At 37.9% G+C, this 13,349-nt stretch overlaps 1 protein-coding gene across 28 annotated transcripts in view; it reads right to left on the reverse strand.

Annotated features, from left to right (window-relative positions):
• The window catches only part of EHBP1 (EH domain binding protein 1), a 387,904-nt gene that overhangs the window by 99,224 nt on the left and 275,331 nt on the right, over positions 1-13,349 (reverse strand). The window lies entirely within an intron of this gene.

Here is a 13,349-nt window from a genome sequence, read left to right on the forward strand (position 1 = left end):
ATAAGTATGGTTCCTTTTCGACTAGGTTAAAAATAATGTATTTCGAGGTCCAAATGTAACATAAATTTTTAGTAGTGGAAAAATTAAAATTATCATTAGTTTTAAAAACACAGTAATCATATATGCATTTTAAGTAAACAGCACAATGATAACCATATTCAAACATGCTTCTTATATAAATTTAATGATGGCAAAACAGTTTTAGAGTTATTAGCAACAGTCAGGTGTTGGTAGCAACAGCACACAACAGTATGTATTTTGGATATGCTCAAAATATTTTCTAATTATCACTGAGAGCTACTTTTGAATACTAGGTGAGTTAGTAGTGTGTGTGTTTTATATCGTAAGTATATAGTTTTACCCTTGTTCATATACTTAAAACATCAATAATAATAACAAATCTAAGATTATATAATAACAATTTTATTCTAAACTTTTATTATTATTAAAACCATGTCATTTTCTTTTACTGAATAACAACTGCATTTTGTGATGGTAACCTTAGAGGCTAGTACAATTGAAAACTACAAAGAAAATTGCTAAATGTTTCTGGACTTTAAATCTTGCTACTAATTAAAAGTGCTAGCTATTATAAGAAAACTTACATATTAAATAGAGGCCTTCTAAAGTAAAATGAAAAGAGAACAAGTATTTACTCCTAATACCATTTAAGTTTAAAAAGCAAAGCATTCTTACTACACTGCTTACTTAAGAAAGATCAATGATGCCCCCACTTGACAAAAGCATGTTAGTACCAAACAATTAAAATCATCAACCCCACATAATTATGATTTATGCATTCACTGCTTCTGTGAGAAGACTACTAAGAAACACCACTAAAATAACTTCTCATTTTTTATGAACTGTCGGATTAACAAAATATTATTTAAACAACCATAAATCTAGCAAAGTACTGTTCTTTAAATGATCATCTCCACAAAGTCAATGCTGAAAAGCTCACAGGTCATAAAAATCAACAGTTTGGATCAATTCGACTTAATATAATGAAGTAGATAAAAACGGAATCCCAATACACTAAATTTACTTTACAAAAAATAATAGCTAACTAGCAATCTAGTGTAAAAATGAACTATTAAATATCGTTTCATGTAATGATCCACTGTGACTTTCAAATCCCTCTAGTCATTTAACCTGGAAGTAAAGTGAAGAGTGGTTTATGGATGAGTTAGGGGATCACTGAACTAGGTAGGAATAAACATTTTTTTCTTAGACTTTCTATCATTTACATAATTGTCTTTATTAAAATGTTTTTCTATATCAAATTATATTATTAAGGTATTGATTCATTCCAAGCATGGGTAATACATACATGGGCCAGATAATCTGTAACTATCATTACATCGATTCATTTCAATTATCAGTAGCATGTCCATAGGTAATGTAAAATGACATTAGCACTATATTATGATCTAGAATGGCTTTCTGTATATAAGAACTAAAGAAAACATATTACATCATTATGATTATGACTGTATCTCTGTTTCTAAGAAGGCTCAATATGAAAAGCCTAGAAGAACTAAACCAAAATTTAAATTGGTTCTAATATAAAAGCCTTGTATTAAGGGATGCTTACTGTACTTCCAACAAAAAGAAGTCACATGCAATTGAAGAAACTTTGATGAAATTACAAGCCCTATAAATGGTCATGGTGGTTTACAAAGAAAGAAAATCACAGAGCCATTGTTAATTAAATGAAATCATCTACTCCAGAACTGACCTTTTACCTAATATTTTACAGAAAGCCATAAAGGAATTAGCAATTAAATCATTTTGAAACCTTCAGTACATAATCGGATGAAACTGTTTGTTGTTACAGCTGGCTCTTGATTTTACAGATGTGGCAGGTTACTTGACTTGTTTGTATCTCAGTTTCCTCATCTGAAAAGTGCAGATTATAATGGTACATATCTCATAGGGTTGTAGTAACAAGATCTGCCTCACTCTCCCCATGTCCATTTCCTCTCTAATCTTAACTACTGCTCTCTCCCTTAAACACTTTGAACCATACTGACCTCTTAAAAAGAAAAAAACAACTGATAATCAATTTATTAAAATAGCTGACCTAAGCATCAGCAATGGTGACTTCAACCTCAACTCTTGGCTCAGTACTGATCGAATAAATCTATTTAACAATCTCAGGAGGACTGTGCAAGTCAATAAACTGCTTGTGGATGCTCTTCTGGGAGTGATTCCATGTCTTAGAACCTTTACCACAGGCGTTTTTCTTGTAGTGATTCTCAAAGTCTTGGTAGGCATTCCAACTGGTCCTTTCACTTTGAGATTCTTTTCCTTTATGCCTCTGATCAAGTCAGCACACACTTCTTCAGGGATTTTTATACTGCAGCTGGTTAGGGGAATTCTAATTCAGTGAATCACCACCTCTGGTTCCTCCAGTGTTTAAACCCATGGCTGTGATACAGTTTCCTAATCTACATGTTCCTTGGAGAGAGCAAACAGCCATGAGTCAGGAGTAGGAGCCAATGGACTGTGGCTCCATCATGCCTGAAACCATAACTTCCTCAAAATGGAATCATATTAATCACTTTGTTGTTCCTTGGATATCGCAGACATGTTTCTACCTTGGGGCCTTTGCACAGATTGCTCCATTTCCCTGGTACTCTCTCAGATATCTGCATGGTTATCTCCAATGCAATCTTCTCCATTAGGCCTATTCTCACCATCCTACTTAATAATGCAATCTGGCCAGGCGTGGCAGTTCACACCTGTAATCCCAGCACTTTGGGAGGCTGAGGTGGGCAGATCATGAGGTCAGGAGTTCGAGACTGGCCTGGTGAAACCCCACCTGTACTAAACACCCACTAGCATGGTGAAACCCCACCTGTACTAAAAATACAAAAAAATAGCACCCACTAGCATGGTGAAACCCCACCTGTACTAAAAATACAAAAAAATAGCTAGGCATGGTGGCATGTGCCTGTAGTCCCAGCTACTAGGGAGGCTGAGGCAGGAGAATTGCTTGAACCAGCAGGCAGAGGTTGCAGAGAGCCGAGATTGCACCACTGCACTCCAGCCTGGGTGACAGAGTGAGACTCCGTCTCAAGAGGAAAAAAAAAAGCAATCCATTTCCATCACCCAACCCCAATTCAGCACTCCTGAATCCACTTACCCTGCTCTACTTTTACCATGGACTTATCATCTTCTTAGAGTCCACATACTTTATTTATTAGGCTTACTGGTTATTATCTGTCTTCTCTCACTAAATAAAACATCCACGAGAGCAAGAATTTTTGTTTGTTTTATTTATTAACCTAAATCAAATGCCCAGAACAGTGCCTGGTACAGCATAGGCACTCAGTAAATACTGTTGTATGAAAAAATGCACGTAAAACAGAACAATGTATGGCAAACAGTAACATTCAGTAAATATTAATTGCAATTATTATTACCACCACCAATGCATTATCAGCAGGAATTCCTATTTTTTGAGGCTTTTCTAGAAATTTCAAAGACCATGAATTTCTTCAAGATCATAAAAAGTTTTTTCCTTTTCTTCTTCTTCTTCTTCTTTTTTTTTTCCCCCAAACGAAGCTTTAACTAGAGATAATCTTGATACCTAGATATTCTATGTGGAAAATATGGTACTTGCAATGCTTGGCAATGTATCTATTTCTATAGGGTGGGTGAAAAAAGAAGCTCTAACTGACTTTGTAATTTATTGCTTTCCAAAGAAAGAAAGACAAAAATCTGTCCATAAAAGGTAGAACCACACTCGCAAATATAACGAATTTTAATGCACTATTTCTGTTTAACATAGCAGACTACATGTTAAAGGTAATAAAGCTACCTAGTTATTCTTCCTAACAATGGTAATAGCTTTCTTTCAGAAAACCTAGTCAAATAACTTGCAAATTTTCTTAAATTTTAATAAGAAATGTCAGTTCTATTTTTTCTGCTCTATCCCTCTAACTATAGTTTCCTTCTCTTTTGCTGTCTGCCCTTCTTCCATGGATACAGCCACGTATTCCTCTAGCATTGCTCTAAATAGTTTTCTACCACACTTTGAGCTGATTCATTCCCAGGATTCCAACTATTACTTCCATGCAGATGATTCCCAAATATTTATAGTTCAAACTATCTCAAGTTGACATTTCCAGTTGGCTGTCCTTTCTATCATACAAAATTCAAACTCAATGTGTTCAAAACCATAATTGTGATCTTTTTTTACAACCTGCTCATTTTCATTGTGTTTGCAAATGACACAGCTATTGTCCCAACTGTTTAGATTTTTAATGTCAGAATCACCTTTGAATTCTTCCTTCAGGTATCATCTCTTACTAGTTAATTTGCAGGCAGTTTTGCTCATATTTTGTAAGGTTTTTGTAATCTATCTTCTTTCACCATTGCAAAATCTTCCTAATAGGTCTTTCTTCTTCCAAATCCCCCCACCCTGTAACCAACCCATGTCATAGCATTGTTCTCCTTAAAGCACGGCTTAAAGTCTCTAATGGCTCTCAAGAACACACAAAATGATGTCAAAATACTTCGAAGCATTGAATCCCAAATCTTTTTCAATGTATTTACTCTCTAGTATTACCCACTATCCTTTAAAATCCCTATGCTTTCCTGCTTAAACCCCGGGTATCCCACCTCCACCCAGTCTTGGATCATACACATCATCACCTCCACATGAAATATCTTCTGTCCCAAGCACAACTGCTGCAATTCCACTCTATCTTCAAACCTTCGAGATTTAGTTCAAATGTCATCTCTAACACGAAATCTCCTTGCAATTCCCATTCAGTAGGAAGCCCTTTTCAGTGTTTGACTCTTTGTGTCCTTCCTATGGCACTTAATAGATTTTCATTTTACTATAATATATTCAGTTCTTCTCTCTACAAAAAGGCTTATTAATTTTTCATTAATTCATAAACTATATACTGAGCACCTATTATGTCCCACAAAGTTAAGACCTTTACACAGATTAGCTAATTTAATCTTCACAACTCGTTTGAGATAGGTACTCTTACTTCCAATTTACAGTTGGAGAAAGTGAGGTTACTCAGGAAGCAGAGGAGTTCCTATACCAAGGAGTTCCCACTCCAAAGCCTGTACTTTTAAACAACATGCATTTCAGATTTCAAGAAAATACTGCTGTAGGACTTCAGCAGAAGTTGTAAATTTTTCATTTACATTAACATTATTTACAAATAATATAATTGAGTATGTAGAACATCCACAAGAAGTTACAATTTATTAGAATTAGTAAGAGAATTTAGCAAGGTGTTGGATACAAAATCAATGTACAAAATCAACTGTATTCCTATAAACTAACAAAAACAGAAACTAAAAATTTGAAAACCATTCATAGTGGCATAAAAATGTCAAGTACTTGGCACAAATCCAAAAACAATACACATGACTGCTATAAAAAATTGTTAAGTTTTATTGTGAAAAAGTAAAGAAAGTCTAAAGAGATGGATATATATACATATTCTTTTTTTTTTTTTTTTTTTTTTTTGAGACGGAGTCTCGCTTTGTCACCCAGGCTGGAGTGCACTGGCACGATCTCGGCTAACTACAACCTCTGTCTCCTGGGTTCAAGGGATTCTCCTGCCTCAGCCTCCCGAGTAGCTGGGACTACAGGCACGCGCCACCACGCGTGGCTAATTTTTTGTATTTTTAGTAGAGACAGGGTTTCGCCATGTTGGCCAGGATAGTCTCCATCCCTTGACCTCATGATCCACCCACCTCAGCCTCCCAAAGTGCTGGGATTACAGGCATGAGCCACCGTGCCCGGCCAAGATGGAAATATTTATTCATGGCTTAGAAGACTCAATTTTGTAATGATATCAATTATTTTTCCAGAGAGAAACGGCTAACCAACAGAAAGGGTTAACTAAACTCTTTCTCCATGAAGAAATGCTCTCAAGTTTACCCTCTCCTAACATGAATTCCATGGAAATATATTGGATTATGCTAAAAAGTGAGAAGTTAGCTGTATTTCCAGGCAACATTATTTACTGTAAAACTGACCCCAGTTTGGTGAACTGCATCTAACTCGAAGGCCTATGAATAAACTACATATCCCTATTGAAAAACAAAGGCTGCAGCTTCCCTATGCTTAGTGTGATTCATGTAACCAAGCATGTGCCTTGGGAATCTGACAGTTGTGTGTATGGGCTGCTAGAAGATCCTGTGTTTTGTAAGGCAGAGTGGTCCACACTTACCCACCTGATCTTTCACCTTAGAACTGACATGAGGAACTAAAATATGGCCTAGCATACCTGATGCTGTAATGCTAATATGCTATGTTTCCTGTCCTGAAAGTTAAGTAAAGCTGGTGCCAAATTAATTGTATATATTTTCCGTCAAAATAGGGTTTGTAGCTAGAATATACAAAGAATATCCATAGATCAGTAAGGAAAGTTAATCAATAGAAAAAGCGGCAAAAATTGAATGTGCACTTTATAAAAGAAGAAATCCAAATATTCAGTAAATGTGAAAACTTGCTCCATCACATCAGTATTCAGATAATTACACAAGGTACTACTGCACACTTCTCCCCAGAGAGGCCGAAATTTTAAGAAGTCTCTTAATTGACATTAAATTTTAATGAAATTAAAAATACCAAGTATTGGTGAGGATGTGGAGCAAAGGGAGCTTTCTTAAAGGGTTGATGAAAAAAGTTTGGCATCATCTATTATGCTAAAATTGAAAATGTGCATATCCTATGACCCAGCAATTCCTAGGTTTATATCCTATAGAAATGCATGCTTATACAGTACAGAATAGAATACATATGCAAAAATGTTCACAGCAGCACTTTAAAATTTTCCAAATCTGAAAATAATGTAAATGTTCAGCAACAATAAAATGGATTTAAAAATTGTGATCTATTCAGATAGTGAAATACTAGACACACGCACAAAAGAAATACATTCTAAAACATAATATTGAACAAAAGAAAACAGGTACAAACATGTATATATCATATGATTCCATTTATGTAAATTTAAGACCAGTCAAAAGTAAACTATATTGTTTAGGGGGGTCATACTTAAAACAATAAAGCAAAGAACAAACTGATTACTATAAAATCACGATACCACAAGAATTGGAACTTTGCCAACATTTCAGAAACTACCCACTTTTATGCTTCTTTCCTATCCCAATCTCTTTCCTCTTCCCTATAATCGGTGGTTATATTAACAAATGTTATTTTTCAATATTGCGTAATGAAATGTGACAACATTTGGAAGATCTGCACGAGTACAGGAATCAATGTTTTCCAAATAAATAATGCATGACGTTACAAAATCACACATCAATAAAAGATGCAGTTGAAAATGCCACATAGGCCTATGTATGCTTTGATTCCACAATGAAACTAACTTAAGAAACTATAATTTGTGAGTTCTTGTGTAGTATCAAAAATTATAATCTCCAATCATTTGAGAAGTATTTAAATTCTCTTTAACATTATATATTTCATAAGGTCAAATTTTCTTCATAGAGTACAACCGAAACACATTACAACATATTGAATGCAAAAAGCTGTTTTCAATTAAGTCAGATATTAGACACTGGCAAAAATGAAAAACAATGTCAGTCTTCCCAACGAACTGTTTTTGTTTTGAAAAATATAGTCATTTTTTGGGGTGGAGCCAAGACAGCCGAATAGGAACAGCTCCGGTCTACAGCTCCCAGCGTCAGTGACACAGAAGACGGGTGATTTCTGCATTTCCATCTGAGGTACTGGGTTCATCTCACTAGGGAGTGGCAGACAGTGGGCGCAGGACAGTGGGTGCAGTGCACCGTGCGCGAGCCGAAGCAGGGTGAGGCCTTGCCTCACTCAGGAAGCGCAAGGGGTCAGGGAGGTCCCTTTCCTAGTCAAAGAAAGGGGTGACAGACGGCACCCGGAAAATCAGGTCACTCCCACCCTAATACTGCGCTTTTCCAACAGGCTTAAAAAACGGCACACCAGGAGATTATATGCCGCACCTGGCTCGGAGGGTCCTATGCCCATGGAATCTCTCTGATTGCTAGCATAGCAGTCTGAGATCAAACTACAAGGTGGCAGCGAGGCTGGGGGAGGGGCGACCGCCATTGCCCAGGCTTGCTTAGGTAAACAAAGCAGCCAGGAAGCTCGAACTGGGTGGAGCCCACCACAGCTCAAGGAGGCCTGCCTGCCTGCCCCTGTAGGCTCCACCTCTGGGGGCAGGGCACAGACAAACAAAAAGTCAGCAGGAACCTCTGCAGACCTAAATGTCCCTGTCTGACAGCTTTGAAGAGAGTAGTGGTTCTCCCAGCACACAGCTGGAGATCTGAGAATGGGCAGGCTGCCTCCTCAAGTGGGTCCCTGACCCCTGAGCAGCCTCACTGGGAGGCACCCCCCAGTAGGGGCAGACTGACACCTCACATGGCCGGGTACTCCTCTGAGACAAAACTTCCAGAGGAACGATCAGACAGCAGCATTCGCTGTTCACGAAAATCCGCTGATCTGCAGCCACCGCTGCTGATACCCAGGCAAACAGAGTCTGGAGTGGACCTCTAGCAAACTCCAACAGACCTGCAGCTGAGGATCCTGTCTGTTAGAAGGAAAACTAACAAACAGAAAGGATATCCACACCAAAAACCCATCTGTACATCACCATCATCAAAGACCAAAAGTACATAAAACCACAAAGATGGGGAGAAAACAGAGCAGAAAAACTGGAAACTCTAAAAAGCAGAGCACCTCTCCTCCTCCAAAGGAATGCAATTCCTCACCAGCAACAGAACAAAGCTGGACGGAGAATGACTTTGACAAGTTGAGAGGAGAAGGCTTCAGACGATCAAACTACTCCGAGCTACAGGAGGAAATTCGAACCAATGGCAAAGAAGTTTAAAGCTTTGAAAAAAAATTAGATGAATGGATAACTAGAATAACCAATGCAGAGAAGTCCTGAAAGGACCTGATGGAGCTGAAAACCAAGGCATGAGAGCTACGTGACGAATGCAGAAGCCTCAGTAACCTATGCGATCAACTGGAAGAAAGGGTATCAGTGATGGAAGATCAAATGAATGAAATGAAGCGAAAAGTTTAGAGAAAAAAGAATAAAAAGAAACAAACAAAGCCTCCAAGAAATATGGGACTATGTGAAAAGACCAAATCTACACCTGATTGGTGTACCTGAAAGTGACGGGGAGAATGGAACCAAGTTGGAAAACACTCTGCAGGATATTATCCAGGAGAACCTCCCCAATCTAGCAAGCCAGGCCAACATTCAGATTCAGGAAATACAGAGAACGCCACAAAGATACTCCTCGAGAAGAGCAACTCCAAGACACATAATTGTCAGATTCACCAAAGTTGAAATGAAGGAAAAAATGTTAAGGGCAGCCAGAGAGAAAGGTCGGGTTACCCACAAAGGGAAGCCCATCAGATTAACACCTGATCTCTTGGCAGAAACTCTACAAGCCAGAAGAGAGTGGGGGCCGATATTCAACATTCTTAAAGAAAAGAATTTTCAACCCAGAATCTCATATTCAGCCAAACTAAGCTTCATAAGTGAAGGAGAAATAAAATATTTTACAGACAAGCAAATGCTGAGAGATTTTGTCACCACCAGGCCTGCCCTAAAAGAGCTCCTGAAGGAAGCACTAAACATGGAAAAGAACAACCAGTGCCAGCCACTGCAACAACATGCCAAATTGTAAAGACCATCAAGGCTAGGAAGAAACTGCATCAACTAGTGAGCAAAATAACCAGCGAACATCATAATTACAGGATCCAATTCACACATAACAATATCAACTTTAAATGTAAATGGGCTAAATGCTCCAATTAAAAGACACAGACTGGCAAATTGGATAAAGAGTCAAGACCCATCAGTGTGCTGTATTCAGAAAACCCATCTCATGTGCAGAGACACACATAGGCTCAAAATAAAGGGATGGAGGAAGATCTACCAAGCAAATGGAAAACAAAAAAAGGCAGGGGTTGCAATCCTAGTCTCTGATAAAACAGACTTGAAACCAACAAAGATCAAAAGAGACAAAGAAGGCCATTACATAATGGTAAAGCGATCAATTCAACAAGAAGAGCTAACTATCCTAAATATATACGCACCAAATACAGGAGCACCCAGATTCATGAAGCAAGTTCTGAGTGACCTACAAAGAGACTTAGACTCCCATACAATAATAATGGGAGATTTTAACACCCCAATGTCAACATTAGACAGATCAACGAGACAGAAAGTTAACAAAGATACCCAGGAATTGAACTCAGCTCTGCACCAAGTGGACCTAATAGACATCTACAGAACTCTCCACCCCTAATGAACAGAGTACACATTTTTTTCAGCACCACACCACACCTATTCCAAAATCGACCACATAGTTGGAAGTAAAGCTCTCCTCAGCAAATGTAAAAGAACAGAAATTATAACAAACTGTCTCTCAGACCACAGTGCAATCAAACTAGAACTCAGGATTAAGAAACTCACTCAAAACCGCTCAACTACATGGAAACTAAACAACCTGCTCCTGAATGACTACTGGGTACATAACGAAATGAAGACAGAAATAAAGATGATCTTTGAAATCAATGAGAACAAAGACATAACATACCAGAATCTCTGGGACACATTCAAAGCAGTGTGTAGAGGGAAATTTATAGCACTAAATGCCCACAAGAGAAAGCAGGAAAGATCCAAAATTGACACCCTAACATCACAATTAAAAGAACTAGAAAAGCAAGAGCAAACACATTCAAAAACTAGCAGAAGGCAAGAAAGAACTAAAATCAGAGCAGAATTGAAGGAAATAGAGACACAAAAAACCCTTCAAAAAATTAATGAATCCAGGAGCTGGGTTTTTTGAAAAGATCAACAAAATTGATAGACTGCTAGCCAGACTAATAAAGAAGAAAAGAGAGAAGAATCAAATAGATGCAATAAAAAATGGTAAAGAGGATATCACCACCAATCCCACAGAAATACAAACTACCATCAGAGAATACTACAAACACCTATACGCAAATAAACTAGAAAATCTAGAAGAAATGGATAAATTCCTCAACACATACACCCTCCCAAGACTAAACCAGGAAGAAGATGAATCTCTGAATAGACCAATAACAGGCTCTGAAATTGTGGCAATAATCAATAGCTTACCAACCAAAAAGAGTCCAGGACCAGATGGATTCACAGCTGAATTCCACCAGAGGTACAAGGAGGAACTGGTACCATTCTTCTGAAACTATTCCAGTCAATAGAAAAAGAGGGAATCCTCCCTAACTCATTTTATGAGGCCAGCATCATCCTGATACCAAAGCCTGGCAGAGACACAACCGAAAAAGAGAATTTTAGACCAATATCTTGGATGAAGATTGATGCAAAAATCCTCAATAAAATACTGGCAAAGTGAATCCAGCAGCACATCAAAAAGCTTATCCACCATGATCAAGTGGGCTTCATCCCTGGGATGCAAGGCTGGTTCAACATACGCAAATCCATAAATGTAATCCAGCATATAAACAGAACCAAAGACAAAAACCACATGATTATCTCAATAGATGCAGAAAAGGCCTTTGACAAAATTCAACAACCCTTCATGCTAAAAACTCTCAATAAATCAAGTATTGATGGGACGTATCTCAAAATAATAAGAGCTATCTATGACAAACCCACAGCCAATATCATACTGAATGGGCAAAAACTGGAAGCATTCCCTTTGAAAACTGGCACAAGACAGGGATGCCCTCTCTCACCACTCCTATTCAACATAGTGCTGGAAGTTCTGGTCAGGGCAATTAAGCAGGAGAAGGAAATAAAGGGTATTCAGTTAGGAAAAGAGGAAGTCAAATTGTCCCTGTCTGCAGTTGACATGATTGTATATCTAGAAAACCCCAGCCCAAAATCTCCTTAAGCTGATTAGCAACTTCAGCAAAGTCGCAGGATACAAAATCAATGTACAAAAATCACAAGCATTCTTATACACCAATAACAGACAAACAGAGAGCCAAATCATGAGTGAACTCCCATTCACAATTGCTTCAAAGAGAATAAAATACCTAGGAATCCAACTTACAAGGGACGTGAAGGACCTCTTCAAGGAGAACTACAAACCACTGCTCAATGAAATAAAAGAGGATACAAACAAATGGAAGAACATTCCATGCTCATGGGTTGGAAGAATCAATATCGTGAAAATGGCCATACTGCCCAAGGTAATGTATAGATTCAATGCCATCCCCATCAAGCTACCAATGACTTTCTTCACAGAATTGGAAAAAACTACTTTAAAGTTCATATGGAACCAAAAAAGAGCCCACATTGCCAAGTCAATCCTAAGCCAAAAGAACAAAGCTGGAGGCATCACGCTACCTGACTTCCAACTATACTACAAGGCTACAGTAACCAGAACAGCATGGTACTGGTATAGAGATATAGATCAATGGAACAGAACAGAGCCCTTAGAAATAATGCCGCATATCTACAACTATCTGATCTTTGACAAACCTGACAAAAACAAGCAATGGGGAAAGGATTCCCTATTTCATAAATGGTGCTGGGAAAACTGGCTAGCCATATGTAGAAAGCTGAAACTGGATCCCTTCCTTACACCTTATACAAAAATTAATTCAAGATGGATTAAAGATTTACATGTTAGACCTAAAACCATAAAAACCCTAGAAGAAAAGCTAGGCATTACCATTCAGCACATAGGCATGGGCAAGGACTTCATGTCTAAAACACCAAAAGCAATGGCAACAAAAGCCAAAATTGACAAATGGGATCTAATTAAACTAAAGAGCTTCTGCACAGCAAAAGAAACTACCATCAGAGTGAACAGGCAACCTACAAAATGGGAGAAAATTTTCACAACCTACTCATCTGACAAAGGGCTAATATCTAGAATCTACAATGAACTCAAACAAATTTACAAGAAAAAAACAAACAACCCCATCAAAAAGTGGGCAAAGGATATGAACAGACACTTCTCAAAAGAAGACATTTATGCAGCCAAAAAACACATGAAGAGATGCTCATCATCACTGGCCATCAGAGAAATGCAAATCAAAATCACCACGAGATACCATCTCACACCAGTTAGAATGGTGATCATTAAAAAGTCAGGAAACAACAGGTGCTGGAGAGGATGTGGAGAAATAGGAACACTTTTACACTGTTGGTGGGACTGTAAACTAGTTCAACCATTGTAGAAGTCAGTGTGGCGATTCCTCAGGGATCTAGAACTAGAAATACCATTTGACCCAGCCATCCCATTACTGGGTATATACCCAAAGGACTATAAATCATGCTGCTATAAAGACACATGCACATGTATGTTTACTGCGGCACTATTCACAATAGCAAAGA

The sequence above is a fragment of the Symphalangus syndactylus genome, chromosome 14, assembly GCF_028878055.3.
Source record: "Symphalangus syndactylus isolate Jambi chromosome 14, NHGRI_mSymSyn1-v2.1_pri, whole genome shotgun sequence".
NCBI lineage: Eukaryota > Metazoa > Chordata > Mammalia > Primates > Hylobatidae > Symphalangus > Symphalangus syndactylus.